Source organism: Protopterus annectens, chromosome 11.part0 (genome assembly GCF_019279795.1).
Source record: "Protopterus annectens isolate FY-2018-M chromosome 11.part0, PAN1.0, whole genome shotgun sequence".
NCBI lineage: Eukaryota > Metazoa > Chordata > Ceratodontiformes > Protopteridae > Protopterus > Protopterus annectens.
Window position 1 is genome coordinate 178,844,544 of NC_056745.1, and position 21,881 is coordinate 178,866,424.

General features: G+C 38.8%; 1 protein-coding gene across 3 annotated transcripts in view; it reads left to right on the plus strand.

Annotated features, from left to right (window-relative positions):
* The window catches only part of TSPAN9 (tetraspanin 9), a 2,052,609-nt gene that overhangs the window by 281,958 nt on the left and 1,748,770 nt on the right, over window positions 1-21,881 (plus strand). The gene's annotated exons all lie outside the window — the stretch shown is intronic.

Consider the following 21,881-nt stretch of genomic DNA (forward strand, 5'->3'; position numbering starts at 1 on the left):
GTGCTATAAAAAGATCATCCAAATATCAGACATACAAATAAATATGCTGAAAATTAGGGCTAGGATATAAACGGCATCTCTCCCACCAGGCTATGACAATGTTGGCAAAAAGGGGGCCACAAGTGGACCCCATTGTCACACCTTTGAGTTGCTTGAACATGTGTCAATCAAAATATATATAATTATGACTTAGTACTAGCTCCATCAATTGGCAATATGTATTTATTTTGTCCTGGCTAAAACTAAATTCCTCAAATAAATATAAGGAAAACCATTCCATACCTGTTTTATGTGGAATAGAGCTAAATAAATCTTTCACATCAATGGTTATAAAAGCCCCATGTTCATAGAGGTGATTCCCAGGGTGAATTTCCTATTTCCCATCCAATCATCAAGATTTTTCTTGAGTGCTAATGAAGAGCTTTGTTTGATATAGATAGGTAGTTTGTTCCAGAGTATGGGAAGTCTCTGGGACAGGAATCTATCCCTCCAGCATGTTCTGTTTATTGTGGTGACAAGGTTTAGGTCCCTATAGCATGTAGCTCAGTGGGATTGGGATTTCTTTAAGTGGAGCATGTCCAACAGCTCTGGATTTGACATAGCTTTGTATATTAGGCAGAGATCACCTCTGAGTAGGCAATATGTGATGGAGTAAAGCTGGAGTTTTTTGAGGTGGTCTGCATAAGGGCATCAGTTTGAGGCCAGTAATTCTCTTTGTGAGGTATTTCTGCAGCCTTTCCAGTTGTTGTAGATGTCTTGTGAGGTGCATACCAAAAGGGGCATTGTACTCTATAATGGGTCTAATGAGTGATGAGTAGAGGGGACCTCTTTTTTCCTGGATGAGAAACCTTTTGTGATGAGGTGTGCCATGTAGAAGGATTTCCTGACTACTATGGCGATGTGATTATCAAAGGAGAGATTACTGTCCACCTGTGTCCCAAGGTATCTATTCACACATTTGGTGTTTAGACTACCACCTATGTGGTAGCTGATGGGTACAGAGTTTTTACCAAAGGGGATGACAATGCACTTTTTGGCATTGAGCTCGAGGCTATGGCTTTGACACCAGGCATCTGTCTCAGTGAGGCCCTTTTGTAGGATGTTCACATTCTTAGGAGTTTCAATTATGGCTCCTAGTTTGCAGTCATCTGTGAACTTCATTAGCCAAAGACCTTCTGTGTTAGCCTGTACTTCAGAAAAGTAGATACCAAACAGGAGGGGACCCAGGACTGAACCCTGTGGTCCACTTGTCACTGGTCTGAAGTCGGATTTGGAGTCTGCTACTTTCACAGTGTGGGTTCTGTCAGTGAGCCAGTTGGCAACCCATCTTGTGACATAGGGATTTATACCTAGTTTAGTGAGTTTATCTGTAATTCCAGAGTGGAGGATGGTGTCAAAAGTCTTGGCGAGATCTAGATAGTCTGTGTGAACCACCTTACCTCGTCTATGGCTTTGGTGACTGCTTCAAAGAAGTCAGTCAGGTTTAGGAGACATGATCTGCCTTTTACAAACCTGAACTGGGTGGGGTCCAGAGTTTGGAGATTACTAATGTCTTTGTTTATAAGTTCCATGGTGATACATTCCATGGCCTTGTAGACCAGGCTCGTTAGGCTAATGGAGCTATAGTTTCCAGGGTCCATGGTGGCTCCCCCTTTGTGGAGTAGGATAACCGTTGCTGTGTGCCATTCAGTGAGCACAAAGCCTGAGGTGAGGCTATGATTGAACATGGTGCTTAGGTGGGGTGCCAGTTCATTCTGTAGTTCATGTAAAACGCAGCCTGGGATGTTGTCAAGTCCCATGGATGCTATGTTCTTGGCTTTGGACTGTGTGTTTTTTATGTGTGCAGCCATGATCACAGAAACTTTGCATTCTTCCAATATAGAGATGGGCCCATTTGGGGGGTGGGGGCAGTAAAGTTAGCACTGAACCTGTCTGCCAGGATGTTGGCAATATCATTTGGTTCTGTATATTTAGTGCCATTGTGCTGTAACTCAGAGCAGATCTGAGTGTTGCAATCCAGATTCTTGACATAACTATAGAATGCTTTGTGGTTGTCTTTAGAATCAGTGGCGCTTTTGTTTTCATAACTAGCTTTGGAGGATTTTATGAGGGATCTCAGCTTCTTACTGAGGCTGACCAGGGAGATCTTCCAGTCATGTGAGTTTACTCTTTTTTGCAACAGTTTCTTTCTTCTGTTGTAGAGTTTGTTTATGGCAGAGGACCACCAGATTGGCTTCCTTTTTTGGGAGGATAGCATCTTGGTTCTATTAAGGATAGCATGATCCATGCACTCGTGTAAGTGCTTATAGAGTGCATTTGTGTAGGATTCAGCAGTCGTACCTCTTGTCCATCTGTATGGGTGTCGTGAAGTTTGCCACTTCTGTCTTAAGAAGCTTGAAGTTGGCTCTGGAGAAATTTTTTACGGTGGTTTCCCTAATGGGGTTGTTCCATTACATAAAGTGAGGAAATGCCAGGAATCCCGACAAGTATGAGGGATTTTTAACACATGACGCTTCAACTGTTTGTCCCAGAAATGGACAATATAACTAGTCTTGGACCATCTTGAGTCCACTATTGGTTGTAAGGTGGGGTCATTAAGGTCCTTATGAATTTTTGGTACACCAAAAATGCCAGGGATCCTAGGACTTTCTGTGGACATATAGTTGTACTCAGCAACAGAAATCTGATATTGTGTTAACATATCAAGCAATTCCCAATCAATTCTTTGATATGCTACATGCACTTCATTGAGAGAAACTTCCCTATAAGTTTCAGCATACAAAAGCTGGAACATTCTTTGTACATAATCATCCTGGTGCAGTTTAACAAACCTCCCCCTTTATCTGGTTGCATGTATCTCAAATCACTGTAAGTTTTTAAATCATTTATTAAAAATCTCTCTTCAGTGGACATATTGTCCTGCCACTTACTGTTTTCCAGATGATATCTGAAATCAGTTTTACATGCTTTCTCAAGTATTTTTAAAACACTATTCATGTCAGGATTAAAAGTACTAGGAATGCGTATAACACAATTGTGCACTGGTACATTGTTGTCACCCCCCCCCCTGTATATATGACACGCAAATTTAAATTGCGAATATACATTTTAAGATCACACAACAGCTGTAACATATTTACTTGTTTACTAAGGACAAAAGTATATCCTTTACTAAAAAAATCAGCATGAAATGAAGTCAATTCTGCAGAGCTATAATTATAGATTTTAAAGTCCCGTGCAGCATTATAAATTATAGATAAAGTTTCATTTAAAGTCACCACTGAGCTCTGTAATTGTTAGTTGTGTCCTCTGGTTCTGCCATTGTCTGTGATTCTCCTGTGAGTATGGCTGATTCTGGTACCTCTGATTCAGAATGGATTCTATGCGTCATATTACTGGCACATCTAAAGGGGCCTCCTCCTCGGCTTGATGTCCATTTGGAATGTCTGTGTTTTCTTCAGGACCCTCATCCCTGTACCATTGTTGCCCACCTGGTGGTAAGGGGACACCACAGTGTTCTCTGCACTGCAAATATCCAGATTCTTTGATGTTTGTGTTGCTTAGAGGAGGGAGAACAGAGTGCATAGCAGAAGAACACCATGCCACCCCATGGACCTTGTCAAGAAGTGGAGACCGTCCACATATTCTGCATTTAATGGGACTGCATGAATCCAGGTACAGCCAGGTTCATTATCTTTCAGTTGACTGGACTAGCATCCAAGAAAGTCAGTTGTTTCATGTACTGAGCACAGCAGAAGTGTAGTCTTTGTATTGTCTGCTTCTGTTTATTGAGAGAATGAGAACAGCAACACAGCAGGGTGATGACACTGACAAAGGTATTTGCCCCCATTGTTCCTGCCAAGGGAGTCATAAGTGTTTTATTTTGTACTATGATGATAATGAAGTACTAAAAACGTAACCTTGTTCTGCTGTATATTAAGAAATTAGCAGGCCTTTGTGCAGACAAATAATGCTAAAATGCACGTAAAACCAAATATACTAGAAACATCTACAATTTTCTGGCGGACAAAGCAAAAGTTTGGGTCAAAATCGAATGTTCTGCAAAGTCAGAGATAGTTCACAGCCGTACTTGTAGTTGCAAGTATAGCTTGTATTTTCTTGATTTTTTTGGCTTTTCAAATGATATAGTGCTTAATATGCAGAGTGTTTGTTTCATACATTGTGTTCTGGGTTCATTTGCTGGATATTTGGCGAGCTTTATTTCATATAGTGAAATTTTCAAAGTTACATAGATTGCACAACACATTTAATATTCTAGTTAATAACTTTTGTGATTTCACGGTTTTGGTGTTTTGTGCTTTCTGGAGTTACAGTATGGGGTATAATGTGTTTTCTATCACTTCAGTTCAGTTTTATCCTGTTTATGCAAATGTGCATTGATTTCCTGAACAGAATTGTCCTCATGCACCACTGTATTGGGGCCTGTGGTATTGATTTGAGTGCTGATATGACAAAATAGCAGCTGCAGAAGCTTTATAGAAGGAAAGGCTCCAAGCTATTTAACTGATATGTTTTGTATATATATATTTTATATATATATATTTTTATAAGAAGCATGTAATTTAAACTAAAGTCAAAAATATCGAAAGAAATTTAATCTAAAATAAATATGTAAAGATAATTTTGTAGTAGAATATGTAACCTTAAATGTGTGTTGTAGAGACATATGGGGGTTGCATCATGGGACAATGAAAAGTTTGTCATTGATTGTCAAGACAGATCTGACTGGCCTGGGGGATTTTCCCACTTTCCAGTTTGTCCGATCATGGAGTTAGTAATGTCTGTGTGTGCAGGCATAAAGGTAAAGTGTTTCCCCTCTGCAAAAGCACTTGCTTATCTTTTCTTACATGGTAGAAGTAACAGAAAAAGTAATGTTGGGAGAGGTAATAAGACAAATGCTGAAAGTACTGGGACTTTCTAACAGAGCAAGAAGTGCAACAATTGCAGAGTGCTAAAGAGAAAATAAGGGAGTATTTGGCTGATATGCATATTGTTAGAAAGGCAATAACAGACTATTTACCACAACAACCTAAGCTACAGAAGTAGAAAGAATTGCAGCTAAACTTAGGAAGCGTATGACAAGAAAAACAACCAGAGGTCCTATAGAGGCATTAGACATGTTTTGGAAATGACCATTTGAATAAAACAGTAGAGCGCAGAAAGTGAGTAAAGGCACAAATGGAAATATTTATGGAAGACTTAGTCACATGCAAGGTTTAGGGGAACAGATAATAGCCAGGATACAAAGAGATGAAATAAAAACAGTGCTGTGTTATCAATCGACTAGAAAGTCTCCAAGGACAGATTGTGTTGGAAATTTAGAGGAAAGAGAGTGATTTAGATCTGGAAGGTTTTTTTAACAATGCTTTAAGAGAGAGGAAGTTACCTGCATGTTGCAAGAAAGCTGTAATGGCTGTATTATACAAAAGGGTTAAAGGCCCTTTAAAGCTGGCTTCATATAGACCCATTTCGACTTTAAACCTTGACTATTTTTTTATTTTACTTGCATTTGTATTCTAGGGTAGAGCACTGATCTACATGGACCTATTTTCAGGCTCAACTTGGGAGTGGTGCCTGCTTAAATGACTTGCTCAGCAATGGAAACTGTGGGAATCAAACCTTGCACCACTGGACCACTTGAAATTTATTTATTTTACATTTGTTTACTAGGAAAATCTGACTGGGCCAGAAACCCATTTTCAGTGGAGACCCGGGGAGAAAAGCTCCACTACAAAAATATTACATTTACAATAGAAGTTCAAAGTAACATAATGTGAACAACTGTCTCAATGGCAAAAATTAAGAATCCTCAAAAATAGGTCAACAAGTAGGACATGAGTGGAATATCAGAGCTCCACTACAAAAATATAACATTTACAATAGAAGTTCAAAGTTTATGTCTGTATTAGCTAAACAAATGTCAGAAATGTTAAAACTAATAAATATTGATTAGTGTGTTATTTTACGGAAGAGAGGCAAACATTTGACAACATTATTTGAACAATGATGTTCCAGAGGGGAGTGTAAGGAAAACACCGCAGCCGTTGATGAGATTTGATGCAAAGAAAGCATTCAGTAGAAGCAGTTGGGATGTCAGGAGTAGGGCAAAGGTAGGATGACCTCTGACACAAACATAAGGGTATAATAAGGAAGGAATATGAAGGGTTATGGCAAAGATTAAGGTGGGAGGGTTCCTGTCCAACAAGCTGTGTTTGAACAGAGCATCTAGGTAGGGATGTCCCACCCTCCTCATTCACTTTATAATTTAACAAGGAAAATAATGGATTCTCAAATTCAAGGATATAACAAGCGTGCTAATCAAGAAAGGATAGCTTTATTTGCAGATGATATTATGTACAAAATAAGCCTGTTAAAGTCCACGTCGGTGTTGTGGAACATTTTGAGATAGTATCAAGTCTTTGAGGAGAAAACAAAAGCTATAGTGGTACACAGCCATGCATCAGTTGGTTCAGCAATGCTCATACCTGCAGTGAAATAAAATGCAGCATTCAGGCATATGGATTAAAAAGGATTCTGTCATGGCAGCTAAAGATATGTGAGAAGACCTGATGATAAAAAAGCTGTAAAAGTGAATGAGTTTGATAATTGATATGGATAGTAAGATAAGAGTAGTGAAAATGATTTTAGTCCCTTTAATGAGTCGTATGTACAGGTTGGGCATATTTTTGTCAAACAGAGGAGAAGTTATGGATGACAATTTAAGAGAGATGAATACATTTGTGAAGGCAAAAGGATGAGAGTTAGGTGGGATAAGCTGATTCTCCACATAGAGCAAAGGTGTTTTTTGGATCTAATTTGAAGGGTTATATTAAAGACAGATAATTAAGGCTCTCATGTACATAATTTAAGCAGATGGTTGGAAAACAAAGTGGAAATAGATGATGATGAAACAAAGACGGGGGATCATACCTCTCAACTGTATCTGATTTTTGTCTCCTATCATTTCCTGCCCTTGATAAACTTTTTGATTTTTTCTGGTAAATTACAGCTGGTCAGTAATGTCATGTGTTAGACTTTCATACATTTTAGTGTTCTAACAATGCATGCAGAATAAATACCATTATTCTGATAACATTTTAAGTTAGTTAGGGTAATATTTAAAAATTATCCTGAATTGGGGCATTCCCAACCCATAATTTCTTGCTTTGCCAAGGATTCTTTTTTAACACCTTCATTAAATTATCACTTAAGACGTAAGCAAACTAAAAATAAATAAAAAAGAAAAACATACTAACATTTTTATTTACATACATTGCAAATTACTAATCTTTTCTTTCCTTGTGACCATCATCAGGCCAAGCTTACACAGATTCCTGGATTCCTGCCTGCCGAACATTATTCTGCATGTATCACCCCCCCAATTTCCATTTATTTCTATGTAATGTTCTCCTTTCCTTTTCTAAAGATCTCTGTTCCAGTTCTTTTATCTGTTTTGTAATATTTAGTACTTAGTTTAGTTGCTTTAAACTTAATCTTATAAACTCCCCATGAATATGGATATTACTGAACCAATTTCTATGTTGTTGTTGTTGTTTGTCTTTCGGATTTTCCCAGTTAGGGATCGCCACAGCGGAACTCCGGTCCGCTAATGATTGGCAGTTAGTCTTTATGGTGTCGAGTTGCCAGCCCAATGCCCAACCTTCAACGAAGGCATGCCCATTTACGCACGCATGTCTTTCGAACGCCCACTCGACCGCTGGGAGGACATGCAGACTCCGCACAGAAGGCACTCCCAACCCAATCTGAGAATCGAACGGGAGAACCTCTTGCTGTGAGGCAACAATGCTACCGCTGCACCACCGCGGAAATCAAATTATGACAATAGCCTTTGTTTTATCTTCATTAATTTTATGTCCCAAAAAGACTTGAAACTGTCTCTAAGTGTATCAAAGTGTTCCACAACACTATGATGTCCTTTCCTGGATTTAACAGCTACAAAATAATATCTGCAAATAAAACCAACTTTTCTTGATTACTGTACCAATTATTTCCTTGCATGTCAGAGTCTCTTATTTTCTTTGCCAGTGGCCCTAAATGTAAAGCAAGTAACAAAACAGAAAGAGGACACCCATGCCCGGTTTCTCTCTTCAAATACAACTTATCAGAAAGGAACCCTCCCACTTTAATTTTTGCCTCTGATCCTTCATATATTGTCCTAATTAAACTTATTATTGTATCAGGGAATGTAAATGCTTCCATTACTCTACTCATAAAATCCCAGGTTACTCTATGCTTCCTGTGCATCAAGACCCACTGACAACAGAGGGATTTTCTAATATTCTGCTTCCCTCTAGGTCATCATTGTTCTGATAATGTTGACAATGTTTGCCTCCCCTCCACAAAATTACACCGATCCATATCTTTCACTATTGGCACCACATTTGCCATTCTTTTAGCTAGTATACACATAAACACTTTGCAATCATGGTTGTTAAACATTGAAATGGGTTTGATGGGTTTTTACTGTTTTTAGGTAAAACAGCCACCATAACTTTCTTACAAAATCTCCTTTTATAATTCTGCTAAATAAAATCTTACAAAACTTTACCACTTTCTTCCCTCCTAACTTCCAACAAACTTCTACAGGCATATCATGTGTTCTGAATACTTTTTTCTGAAGATTGATTATACAATCTCCTCTGATGTGGAACAAATTCCCCATCCACATGAAAAAGCTCATCCATTTCAATTTTCAAGCACAACTTAGCTACATGGATGGGAGACAGAAAATGTACCCTTGGACTCCAGTGTGGGAATGGAGAAAAGAGTTTTTATAAATAGAGAGATGTCTGCAGATACTGGTGTAAAATAGGTAAGTGGGGTCTGGAATTTCTTTAGAGGATATTGGCAAAGGAACCAAGGTTGGGAAGCATGTTAATCTGGAAGGAAAGATAACAGTGACATGACGCTAAACAGGAGTCTGGAATGCAGGTTAGTGATTGCCTTCTTCATCAAGGAGTGATAATGTATAGGCAAAGAGAAAGGCATAGGGCATTGATGATTGAAAGATCTGCTCTGCTGGAGTTTTGGCTGTGTCTAGAACATAAGATGCTGTACGGTGTATAAAATGTTTTAGATAACAAGAAAAATCAGTCAGAGAAGATTATAAAAGATTGGGAAAATAGGACAGATCAGCAGTTTTACAAATTAACAATTGGAAGAAATATGTAAGGCTCTCACATATGCTGCATTGTCCAGAGGGTTTTGAATTTTTGCATGAAGGTATGTAGATTGGAAATATGATGGGGGAGATGAGTAAGGCAATTGGAAAGACTTTTTTTGGTGTAACAAGGTGTCAGATTTTATAAATTCCTTACAGCCTACTTTAAGAGAAATGTTGAGGGGACAAATGGTAGCAGCTAAGGAAGTGAGTCTTTTGAACTGAGTTATAGAATATGAATTGCCCAGACACAGTAAGGCCTTACTAACTTGAGTATTCTTGGCTGCCAAAAGAAGAGTTACTAGAAATCTGAAATTTGTGTATACTGACCGTAGCAGAAGTTTTGAATATTGTAAAGGAGTTAGAGGGGATTTTTACAAAAGATAAGGAACAAATTTCATAGAAATAAATGAGATTTGTGGGTGCCATACATGCAGAAGAATGCTTTGGAGGAGGAGGAGTGAGGTTTAAGGGAAGGCAGGAAATCGGCCATTTATGTAATGCTTGAATTAATAAAAATTTTAAAAAAAGAAACATGTATGTCTATGGCATGACAAGAAAGTAATGGAAACTTTTTTTTTTTACTATTCTATGTAAACTCTTGCTGCAATTTCAAAACATGATGATTTAATAAAGAAGTTAAAAGATTTCATCTGTGTGTTGTGACCCATTTTCTATATCCAGAAGTCTTATGGTTTGACCTTTTTCCAGACTGAAGCTACTGCCTCACTCCACTGGTACCAAATTCTTCCTTACTCATTTCAGAATTCTGTCTCGTTTTCATTTGCCTTTCTGCGGTTCTTTCATATAATTTGCAGCAAGTCTTTCTCCTCATCATTGCCATTTTCATGTGCTGGCCAGGTTCTAGAATAGTTGCTGTAAGTGTTAGTATGCCAGTTCTAGAATAGTTGCTGTAAGTGTTAGTATGCCGGTTCTAGAATAGTTGCTGTAAGTGTTAGTATGCCGGTTCTAGAATAGTTGCTTTAAGTGTTAGTATGCCCTGTTTCTGAAAGACTTACTCTCGGTGTAAGTAACTTACTTTGGCCCAACACCTATCTATAAACAGGCTTACACCAGGGACAAGATTCCAGAAGACTGATGTCAGTGTGATTTACTTCGGTGTAAGACCTGTCTGTAAAGTAGCTTACACTGGGAGTGAAATTCCAGAAGACCTGCTCTGTGTAAGTCGTCACTTACACTGAGAACTAGTCTGTAGGAATCGGGCCCTATGTATTAGGGCTCTGCAACAGTCTTGATTGTACACAGCCAGAAATGATGCAGGTTATATAAATACCACCATCTCTTCTTTCCTTTGTTTTACAAAGTTGTTTCTATAGTTTTCATTGAATCCTGTCTGAACATTTGGCCTCAGTAGGTGTTCTGCTTGATGAATGCAGTGTTGAGGTATGCTTTTCTCCTGACAAGTTTCTTGCAGTCCCTTGTTGAACGGGGCAACTTATCAATCAGAATAGAAGGGAGATTTGGGTTCTGACCAAACACGAGTTAAAGGCATAGACATTCTAAATGCTGATTTTTTTTTTTTTTTTTTTTTTGCTGCTACTCAAGAAAATATTGCTGATTCCTGCTCACACCTGCTGCTACCTTCCCTTTTAACCTTATTTCTGTTAATGTCTGATAGTGACTTTCTAGAAGGCCATTGCTGCACAGATTATATGTTGCTGTGGTTAGAGCTTCAGTGTTGAAGGTGTTCATCAAATGTCCATTATTATTGAATTTCCCAGCACTGGCACTAAATAACTTCTGATATGGGCCATGTTTACTTATCAATGAATGCATTTTCATTACAGTTTCCAGGAGTCTTTTTGTATTCATAATTCTGATAAAGAGCCACTTAAACCAATCAATGAAATGAATTTACAAATTCCCAGGTTCAGGACAATGCAAGTCTGAAGCACATGTTTCATTGTACTCTGAAGCCAGAGGCATGCCAGCAGCAGGCCTTTGTTTAGGTTTGCTCTACTTCAGGAAAACCTCACAACTACCATTTTTTTTAAATCTTCCTGACCCTTATTTAGCTGTCTCTCCTTCTCTGTACCCTTCCAGCTACTGAACGGATTTCATTAAATATTTAAGCTCTATTTCAGCATTTTAATTAACCAGTGGTAGCCTATCTCAGTGTGCAAAAAAGCCTTGAATAACAGACTGTCAACCTACTAACAGGATTTAAACTCTATCCCAGCATTCTAGTAAACCAGTGGCAGCCTTTCCCAACATTCAGAAATGCCCCAAATAGCAGACTGCCATCCTGCTTACAAGGTTAGCAATACTTTGTAGACAAAATGTCTGAAAATATGTAATATAAATTCTGTAAAAATATTCAGTAGCTTGGAGGCTGCCAGTTCAAACCACCCCTGTTTTTACTGCAAGAATATAATCATTACAACTGGACTACTTTCTCTAGATTGAGACCTGGAGTAATAGTTTGCTGTCCAAAATATTTCTTTTATAATTTCATTCAACTAAACAGGGCAAATATTAGAATATGTTAGACAGTCAGTGTTTTACCTCTTGTTACATGCACACTTCTCTCAATTCCTTTGTAGTAATTCAGTAGTTCTTGCTTTTAGTGTCAAGTTTACACTTGTCAGTATTTCAGCCTTCTTGACCTTTTCTAGTCTAAGACGGGCAACCTGCTGTGTTCACCCTTGCTATGCTCGGGGTTACTCTGTTCCCATACCCTACCCTCAGTTCCCGCCCACCCCCTTCTTAGACTACATTTATACTCCCACCCACAAAACACACCCACTCCTATTCTCCGGTCAGTTTTCTCCACCACTACACTATATTTTACATCTATGTTATCCTCCAATCATGTCTCTTTCTACTTTCATACCTCCCCTATCCAACAGTGTATCCCTTTTCACATACTACTTCCACATATACAATTCACCTATCCAAACTCCAGTCTTGCTCCCTCTCTAACCTGCATTCTTCTGCATCAGAATGGCAATTTCCAATATTCTTGCTTTAGTCACCCTATCTATTCTAACTTCTCTAACTAAACTACATCCCTTTATAGTCTGGTAGTATACCTCCCCTGCTAACTCTAATAGTATAGTATACATTCAGCCATCTTTCTCACAAAAGATCCCACATGAACTTTCCACTCTACCCTCTAGTATGTCATCTGTTGTAGATACTTTCATGAGTATAACCCCATCAATATGTCACTTGAAGTACTTCTAATTAAGTCCTTTATCCATGCTGATCTTTTGAAATACAAAATGTTTAAAATATATTTTATCTTTTATTGAGTATTCTTCTGCAATGATATCCTCCCCAACCAGGCCCAAACAAGTCAAACCATCTCTATAATGGCACTTCTTCCAATCTAAATATCTCCCTTTCTAAACAACAGCTCTAGCATTCTATTATTAAATGCAAGCCTAAAAAGCCTTACAGGCATGTAGGTCATGAATTATTTTTATTTATGTCACTCACTACACCCCAACATACTCATTCCCACCAAAACTTTGTTAAAAAAATTATACAAATCAATAAATACTGCCCCATAACTAATATATCCTCAGATTTGATAGACAAAAAAGTAGCGGGGGGTTGCTTTTGTATTTAAAAACTCACTAGACATTTACCCTAGCCTAATAATAATACCCACTTCCACAATGCAGAACTACTAATACATCTATGTAAAATAAACAATCAAAACATTTCTGTTACTGTGATCTGCATCCCACCAGGCAACAATACAATAACAGCTGAAGATGTATTCAGCTGGTTTAATCATAACAACCGTTGTACTAGAAGACCTTAACATTAACTGGAAATCCTGCAACTCTAACCTAAAACTCCATCCAGTTAATCTGCACGAGTTCTCACAAATCATAAATACTCACTAGAATAGACAAAAGAAGTAGTAGACCGTCTGTGCTCGACACCAATAATCCTAATAAGATCCACACCTCTGGCTGATTACTAGATGTAAGTTACCACTTGCCCACATTTGCACTTAGACATAACAGCCATGACAAGAAAATTATCTGCAACCAAGTTCACAACTTGTCTTCCTTCAATCAAGAAACCTTTTCCCAGATGGTTCAAAAATATAACTGGACACCTCTAAAAACAATGTAATTTAGTGATGATGTCACATATTACAACTCTGTTTTTCTTAATATATTAAATCAGCAAGCCCCATCTAGGACAAAGAGAAAAATCAAATCCCGCCCCATGAATTACAAGAGAAATCAAGCAACTTATGTTACAAAGAGACAAGAAATGGAAAACCTGCCTACAAAATAAAACCCAAAACAGCCATTGAAAATTTTCAGCAGTTAAGAAACAAAGCAAAGGTTGCTACTTCATCATACAATAAAGACTCTATAATAACCCCAAACTGTTCTGAAACCCTATTAATAAACTACTCAGACCAGGACAAGTCCACAGCACCAACTCCTCAAAGTAATAAATAGCTCAGAGGTAACAGCTAACCAGTTCAATACTCCATTCAAACTGTCCTCAAGCTACCTAAAAGCAACCCTATGCGTATCACTCTTCCTACAATTTCTAATACCCAGAACACCCTAGTCTCCTTCCAACCAGTACATGCATCTTCCATCAAAAGACAATTACAAAAATTAAAGCCCACAACTTTATCCCATCAGATTCCTTGCCATGGCAGTAAAATCATAGCCTTTTCCAGCTCATAGTTGAATACTAGGCTAACTGTCCCAAAGGGCAATTTTAAGACTAGCCAATAAACTTAGATTAGGATCAAACCTTGTACCTTTTGCTTATAAGGTGAAGACCTTGGCCATTATTCCAAACCCTCCCAAATACACTGGTATATCCCATTTCCATTATCATTAGTCACGCCTTAAGTGGAAGTACAATCCCCACTATCTGCATTCCTTTTCCACTAGCCAAGATCCTTGAAAGATGTACACACACCCAGATTATGAATCCCTTTAACAATAACAACGTTATCACAAATACAGTATATGGTTTTTGACCTAAAAACAGTACCATAACTGCCTTTCATAGCTTTACCAACAATGAAAACAAGGAAAGGAATAGAGGTCATTGTGTTTCATCGATTTTCCTAGACTTAGCTAAAACATTCAACAGTGTTCCACATCAACAACCACTTAATAAGCTCTCTGTGCTTCACCTTTCTCAAGCCATAATATCCTTATTTCAAAATCATCTGTCAGACAGACAACAAGCAGTCATGTAGCATCAGTTCTATTCCTCCTTCCTTCTAGTACCTATAGGAGTACTAATAAAACAGCGTGGCAACAAACGAACTTGCTATAAAATCAAAAAACACCGGACAGGCTGCAGGACAGTACCAGAAACTTTAATGTAATGTTAAGCGCTTTTCGTTTGTTCAAATGACAATCTTCTCCAGACATAGAAAAAAATCACTTGACACAGTCTTTAAATAAAGTAACTATTAATTAATCAATAATTGAAACAACTCATTTAAAGGTGTAACCACATTACCTAACAGCACCTCTCATACAGCTAAACATTGTACTAAACAAATTAAATAAATAATAACAATAGTTATAAATGATATTATGTTTTAAAATACATATCATAAATATTTAAACAAACTGTAATATGTGTTGTTTTTTCACATATATTGCTATTCTTTTTTTTGCTTAGTAGACTTTTTAAAATTATTGGCAAAAGCCAGGGTACCATTTGCCTAGGCTTATGTAGGCCCTAGGGCCAATAGCCTAGTATCTACCTATGAACCTATGAGATCTTTTTGAGAAAATATGCTTTAGCCCTGACTTCATTATGGCAAGTACCTAATAAGTCTAATTATCTGTCTTTTGCATATTAAGCAGGCAGTATCTAATAGTTTAATAGCATCTGGGAGCACTAGACTATATGAGATGATCTGCCATAGCATCTGCAGTCTCTCTGGCAGTCTGATTCTGATCAAATTTAGATGATGCCTTATAAATCTAATACTTTTCCGTTCGATGGAGCAGAGCATCAAGTCTAGTTACTGAAATGCACATACCATAATATGGGTTCAAACTGAGATGTTCTACTGGTTTCCACTCCCAATGTTTTTATTCTACCACTAACTGACAGCACAGCTAAAAGGTCTTGCTTTCATTTTTCCAGTTCAGTAATCAAAGTCTGTGTTATAACCCATTTTTCTTGCTTTTATATACCTTATTTCCATCCACCACAGGTGGGGTTCTTTAGGTGTAAACCATCCTCTGCCACCGGGGAAAAGGCGGAGAAAACTGAGCTGTCAAGATATGTGAATTTTTTTTTCTTTTGAGTGGCCAAGCTGCACAAGCAACACCACAAAGATAAATAAACAATTCACAGTCAAACCTGCTTCAAAGATGCTTTCTCATTGCCATGGAGTGTGTGCCTCCTCCTCAACAGGGTGGTGCAGAGTTTAACAAGTGTTAGATCTTGAGAAGAAGAGATAGACCTGGAATGCTAGAGAGACAAGTCATGGGGGGGCAAACAAAAAGACATGAGGGGGTTCACTGGATGTCACTGTTTATGTTCTAGTTCCTAGAAGTTCTCAGAGAGACAGACAGCCACAGACAGAAAATATTATGAAGTTTGGTGGAGTTTTGGTGATTTGATTAACTACAAGCTACCTAAACTTTAGAAGCATGGTGTGATAAAGCCAATGGATAACCAATTACTCTTGGTGTACGTTGTCTATGTGTGGGCTACTCCTTTCATCTGGTACCCCTGAACAGGAAATGCAAAACTAGTTGTGTAAAGTGTGGCACTTTTAATGGTCAGCTTAAACTCCACAGGGAGAAAGAAGCACTTCTAGCTCCTGAGTTTAAAAAAATCATAAATATACCATCTCTGAGGGGGAGGGGCAGGGAGTCCCCCCACTATCACTAGTGATCATCACAATTTGATTAGATTTTGGGGTGCAGAAGAGACTATGGAGGTAGAGGAGTGAGTCACTGATAACTTGGTGTCCTTTTCTTTGAGAGAGTTAAGGGGACTCCTGTGGCCATGAGCGAAGCTCTTGCCATAAAACATGCAGTGACAGTATGATGCCCACAGTAAGGTCTTGCATATGATTTTTGGTTTGATGCCCTGCATCATGGGAGGGGATGCTAGTTTTTCATACTGTCAATGAGTGTTCATTTTATGTTTTTAATTTCTTTTATCTTTGTGCAGTGCCACTGTGCATGTTCGCTATGGTTTTATGTCATGTGATGCCAAACAATTCATTATTTTCAGGCATCTTTCTATGATTGTATTCTGTAAGATGTCTCACATATCCTGATTGTTCTTGAAACCTGTGTTTTGCCACTAACTGTACTCCTTTACAATAGATGTGTATCCTTTTACTGAGCTGTGTTGTGTATTCTGCTCTTATATCGCATCAGGCTTTGTGCCCACTGAATGGTGCACAGCAACAGTTATCCCACTGCACAAGGGGGAGCCACCATTGATCCCAGGAACTATCGACCTATTTGCCTGACGAGCCTGGTCTGCAAGGCCATGGAACATATCATCATGGAATTCATAAACAAAGACATTGGTATCCTCCAAACTCTGGATCCCAGCCAGTTTGGGTTTGTGAAAGACAGATCATGCCTCCTGAACCTGATCGACTTCTTTGAGGCAGTCACCACCAAAGCTGTGGATGAAGGTAAGGTGGTTCACACAGCCTATCTTGACCTCACCAAGGCTTTCAACACCATCCTTCATTCTGGGATTATAGCTAAACTCACTAAACTAGGTATAAGTCCCTACGTCACAAGATGGGTTGTCAACTGGCTCACTGACAGAACCCACACTGTAAAAGTTGCAGACTCCAAATCTGACCTCAAGGCAGTGACAAGTGGAGTACCACAGGGTTCCGTCCTGGGACCTCTCCTGTTTATCTACTTCTCTGAAGTACAGGCTAACACAGAAGGCCTCTGGCTGACGAAGTTCGCAGATAACTGCAAACTAGGAGCCATAGTCAAGTCCCCAAATGATGTGAACATCCTACAGAAGGGCCTCACTGAGACAGATACCTGGTGTCAGAGCCATGGCCTCAAGCTCAATGCCAAAAAGTGCAGTGTCATCTCCTTTGGTAAAAACTCTGTACCCATGAACTACCACATAGGCAGCAATCTACTTAACACCGAATGCGTGATAAGAGACTTTGGGACCCAGGTGGACAGTAGTCTCTCCTTTGATAGTCACATCGCCACAGTAGTCAGGAAGTCCTTCTACATGGCACACCACATCATAAAAGGGTTCTCATCCAGGAAAAAAGAGGTCATTGTTCCCCTCTACTCGTCACTCATTAGACCCATTATAGAGTACAATGCCCCTTTTGGAATGTACCTCACAAGACATCTGCAGCAGCTGGAAAGGCCACAGAAGTACCTCACAAAGAGGATTACTGGCCTCAAACAAATGCCCTACACTGACCACCTCAAAAAACTCCAGCTTTACTCCGTAGCATATCGCCTACTCCGAGGTGATCTCTGCCTAACATATAAAGCTATGTCAAACCCAGAGCTGTTAGAAATGCTACACCTAAAGAAATCCCAATCCCTCCAAACTACATGCTCTAGGGACCTAAACCTTGTCACCACAATAAACAGGACACACTGGAGGGATAGATTCCTGTCCCAGAGACTTCCTATACTCTGGAACAAGCTACCCATCTATGTCAAGTAAAGTTCTTCATTAGCACTTTCAAGAAAAATCTTGATGAGTGGATGGGAAATAGGAAATACACCCTGGGGATCACTTCTGTGTCTCTGCTGGACAGTGGCACAGGAAAATAACTTTCTTGGGTGGCATAAGCTATGGTACCTTGCTGACTAGGCTTATGTAGGCCCTTGGGCCGATAGCTTAGTACCTACCTATGATCCTATATGTACATTTGTAACACACACTAATATCAACTGCACTGTGCAATAACAATTGCATTTAGTCTGTTATTGATGTTATTTGTACGGTCGGCCGCAGTGGTGCAGCGGTTAGCGTTGCCGCCTCACAGCAAGAGTTTCTCCGGTTTGATTCTCAGCTGGGGTGCCTTCTGTGCGGAGTCTGCATGTCCTCCCTGTGGTCGCGTAGGTTTCCTCCGGGTGCTCCGGTTTCCTCCCACATTTCAAAGACATGCAGTAGTTGGATTGGACACTCTAAATTGGCCCTAGGTGTGTGTGTGTGCCTTCTGTGGAAGGTTGGGTGCTGGGCTGGCAACTCAACACCATAAAACTCCACTGCCAATCATGAGCAGACAAATGATCCACTGTGGCAACCCCTAACCGGGAAAAGCCAAAAGAAAAAGAAGATTGGTGTTATTTGTACACCTTTGCTGTATTAGCCATGTGTACAGGTAATGGCTGAAAAGGGTATTGTACAAGCCCACACACCCAGTTAACAAAGAAATAAGCAAGTAAGCAAATTAATAAATGAGTTAATGAATGAAAAGTAAAGGGAGAATTTGGGCACAGGGAGAGTCGACCTCCTTGCAAAAATTTCTTTTTTCAGTGTTTCATGCTTTTCTGCAAGCATTTTGTTTGATAGTAAAGACATAATGCTATACATGAAAAGACAATTAATTTTAACAGAAGAAAAGTGTGAGGTACAAGTCAACCATTCTAGTGACAGTGTGTTGAGCCTGTATCCCCTTAACCCATGCTTAGCAGTGCAGGTACTACAGGAAGCCCTAGCTGCAGTATGATACCCTTGTCTGCTAATCCTGTACCCTTTGTTGCTTGTAGTATTCTGTTTAATAAATAATTCAGTTCAGGAACTTTTTTTTTTCTGACCCTGTAATTCCTGCTTTTGCCAGCGTTTAGTACCTTAAATCAATGTCTGCAAGATTTTTCCCCTGTTGGCTTTCATTATTAGACTGGAATGTACATTACAGCAGCTCACTATGCCTCCTGCTGAGACACCTTAAAGCTGCACTGCAGAAAGCAGAAAAAACAGATAATGATAGAAGTGATGGTAACAATAACCATGTATGTGAACGCTGTCTGAGTTTGCTTACACTGCTACTGTTCTAAGTGCTGGCAGTGAAAGAAGGATTTATAGAATCTCATCCAGTTCACAGCAGTTTGCAGAAAAACATGGTGCTTTGTCATACAGTTTAATGCATAAATCTACAACTACTGATCTAAAGTTTTCTCTATGATACATTTCAGTCTGTCAGACAGGTTCTGCTTCTGAAGCAGAAAAGATTCCGATCCCTTGAACAGATTTTTATGTCACCACTGGCCTTTCAAATGTGTAATAGGTCTGCCAGGATAGGATCTGTTGAGAAAGTGCAACCTTTATCATCACAGCAGACCACATTGTCTTCCCCTATGCAAGTGTGCGCTCCGTTCCACTTGCTTATAGAAGACCACCCAATGGCAGTCTGTACATGTACATCATCAGGTCACAGACCATTCCTGTTTTTTTGACTATATATAGCCTTATGACTGGCTCTGCCCTCCCCATGGTGGACTTTACCATGAGATCATCAGAAAATCTAACTAAAGTAAAAATGAAAGACCACTCTGTTCTACATTTTCAGAGTGTAGATTTTTGAGAGGTTCTCCGGTTCTACTCTCGGCTGGAGTGCCTTCTGTGCAGAGTCTGCATGTCCTCCCCACGACTGAGTGAACATTAAAGACATGCAGGTAGGTGCATGCATGTGTGGGTGTTCCTTCTTTGAAGGTTGGGTGCCGGGTTGGCAACTTAAATCCACTGCCAATCATTAGCAGACCGGTAATCCACTGTGGTGACCCCTAACCAGGAAAAACCAAAAGGCTTTTAGATCTTTGAAACATGACTTCAAGTTCAGAGGGGTTTCAAGTACTTATAAATAGTGAAAAAAAATAATCACCAGAACTTGGTTTGTTGCAGTCAGCAGTATTTACTGTTAAAATCTGGAGAAAGTAGAATGTTGGGATATCCCATTTTAACAACCTTATTCTATTACCTGCCCCAGGGAGTTCTTAGAAGAGAATTTTATGTGCTTAAATAAAGATTTATTCTGCTTTATGACAAACTTTATGTAAGCCTTTCTAGCCTCTTTGTAAGTCTGTCATTTTCTGAAAATAATTGCATGTTGATTTTTCTGAAATCTATCCATTTCTGTAAGATTAGATTTGTCCATCCATTTATTTTTTAGTCTCTTCAGATGTTTTGGCAATAAACAAGGCATGTCTGTCTCCAGTACAAATGATTAACAACCAGTTCAACATCTCAAGAAACAAAAATGTCAGACAAATCTGCTGTATGTAACGTATGAAGCATGTATTTAAACTCCACGGCAGATGTGTAGGTTTGGCAGATTATCTGTGATAAATGATAGACGCATGGTCATTTTTAAAGCAGTGTCCTTTAATGAATACATAGCCTTTTATATCTCCCCTTACTTAAATCTGAAAAATAAAATATTGGAGCTTCAGATCAAACTTCCTTTAACGAGCATGCAGTCTAACTTTTTCTAGATATTTTTATAGTAACTGTCTGTCAATAAGATTATTGCACATATTTGTACACTGAACTATTCTGGCTTAGTCTTCACAATTTTGGAATGATATTGCAGTTTAGTAAAAATGAGAAATGGGAATAGAGCCTCTTGTTTCCACTTGATGGTACCCTGAAAATTTATGTTTATTAGGTTATAACTTTTGCTTAGTGCTGTAATATAGTAGTAGACCCAAGAGTAACATGCAAAGGTAAGTGCACCTAAATAACATGTAAAGGTGAGTCAGTGCACCTGTACAGGGTGAGTTTTTTAGGCTGTTGTTGAATCCTAAACTTCAGAGTATATATAAGTTTCACCCAATAAATATTTGCCGTTTTCCTACTAAGAAGTGAAGCTATTTTTAATTGCAATAAGATTTGTTGTTTTGGTATGAAGAACGTGAAGTTGTTTATATTTGTAAAAGTGAAGAAATTTTGATCGCAAGATTTGTTACTACTGTTTGGAGTTAAATTTACAAATGTTTTTTACTGCTACTGCTTGGTGTTTTAGCTTAGCTTGAATAGCTCAGAAGGCTATCTTTCATTCTTTTCTAGTTGTTCTGACCTGAATAGTTGGACCCTGTCCTCTATCTGACAGTTTAACCTAACTAAACTTCAGGGTGCTTCATTTCTACATTTCTGAGTTCAGAATCACAGAAAGTAATGAAAAAAGAAAAGCGTAAAATGAACAATTCTGCATGTGTGCTACAGCAGAGATAATTTTATGCAGGGAGGAAGTCCCCTTTCTACCTCCTCACGGTCTTACTGATACTGACTGCAAGGTTATACAGCACTGAGAGAAAAAAAATTGTCTGACTGAAAACAAATGCTAAGTGCAGAGGGTATGTTCACGTTACCTCCCAACAAAAGTTTGTATGGGGAATTATTGTTATGCAGTAAATAATCTGTGTGCTGTCACTTCAAGACGACTTGGGATTTTTACATTTCAGGTTTTTCTATGCACCATGTACCCGTTTAGTTTTTCACCCAAGTACAAAAGACATTAAGTTAGGTGACCGGCAATGCTTCTGCGTTAACACAGGTACACATGTACATTGGATGAGTTTGTGTGTCCTGCAGTAGACAGACATCCCATTCTGGTTTGATTCTTTCTGTCTTACAGCTATCACTTGCTAAAACTTGTACAGCAGAATGAATGAATGTTTTAGTATTCTCTTTTGGAATTTTAAGACAAAAATTTACTTTTGGAGTTAATGGC